At 40.5% G+C, this 1,431-nt stretch overlaps 1 protein-coding gene across 1 annotated transcript in view; it reads right to left on the reverse strand.

The window, feature by feature from the left end:
- Nucleotides 1-1,431, reverse strand: part of PKP2 (plakophilin 2) — an 89,692-nt gene that overhangs the window by 44,451 nt on the left and 43,810 nt on the right. The window lies entirely within an intron of this gene.

Consider the following 1,431-nt stretch of genomic DNA (forward strand, 5'->3'; position numbering starts at 1 on the left):
AGAAATGCAAAATATATTCAATTCAAAACAATACTTTTGAAAGTATTTACCAGAACACTGTCGACTGTTATCATGAATTAAAAAAAAAAACTTTTATATGAGGCCACGCATGGTGACTCACACCTGTAATCCCAGAGCTCTGGGAGGCAGAAGCAGGTGGACTGCTTGAGCTCACAAGTTCAACATCAGCCTGAGCAAGAATGATCCCCATCTCTACTAAATCTGAAAAACTGAGGCAAGAGTTTGAGGTTGATGTAAACTATGATATCACAGCATTCTACCCAGGACAACAAAGTGAGACTCTATTTCAAAAAAACCAAAGCCAAACAAAAACACCAGAAAAACTTTTTATGTGCAATATTGAAAAGTGATGATTTCTCTGATCTTTGGTTTCCTTTATTATAATACCTAAAAATACCCAGAAACCTAAGGATTTGTGATCATTAAAGATGCATGTCTATCACTTGAGACACTGACGATATTTATTAAAAGTTTCCTCATGATTCTGTGCAGTAATGCTTCCTGTGCTCTTTGCAGCGTGTCCCAAGAACATGAGCAGAGAGCTGATGGCAACGCAGACAGCGTGGTTTATTCTGGAACATCAATAATTTCGTTTCTCCTCTACTACAATACGATGCACTATTCATTTCAATGAAACTTGTCCCCTTTCTCCATGCTTTGAGGACATACTACTAATATTGTATGCTTTAATTCAACCAGATTATTTCACCTAACTAATTCATTAGGCAGAAAAGATATTCGACCAGAACCATGAAGTAGAAAACTAAAAAATATATCCAGCCTCTCTTTTCTTTGGGGGGCACTGAGGGGCAGGTGAACTAGGAAGGTGGTACTGAGAGGAGTCCAGGGGAGGAAAATACTGAGAAAAGTAGCTTCTGAATATTTTGGCTAATTTGATTAACTTGATCCTCTACACTAGGAAACTATTTCACTCTGTAAACTTTCTTGGTACAGATCCAGCAAGCTGATGGTTGAGCAAATAATAAAACCTGGGTGTTGTTCTTGGTTGGTTTTCTTCAGACTGCTGTGGACACCTGGCATGGGACTGAAACCTCACGTTCTCCGACTACAGAGGGGATTATTAGTGAGTGAATGTAGGTAGAATTTTCGTGCTGTTAGTCTTGCCAGGAGGTCATTTTAAAGACCTTTGGTTAAAGGTTCATAGAGTTTCTAATTAAAAATATTCAGTAAAAGCCTCAGAATATTTTCCCCTTCAAAAAAAGGAATTCAGGCTTAGCGCCTGTGGCTCAAATGGCTAAAGTGGCAGCCACATATACCCAAGGTGGCGGGTTCGAATCCAGCCTGGGGCCTGCCAAACAATAATGATGGCTGCAACCAAAAAATAGCCAGGTGTTGTGGCGGGCGCCTGTGGTCCCAGCTACTTGGGAGGCAGAGGCAGGAGACTCGCTT

Source organism: Otolemur garnettii, unplaced genomic scaffold (assembly GCF_000181295.1).
Source record: "Otolemur garnettii isolate 467f Iridium unplaced genomic scaffold, OtoGar3 scaffold00057, whole genome shotgun sequence".
Classification (NCBI taxonomy): Eukaryota; Metazoa; Chordata; class Mammalia; order Primates; family Galagidae; genus Otolemur; species Otolemur garnettii.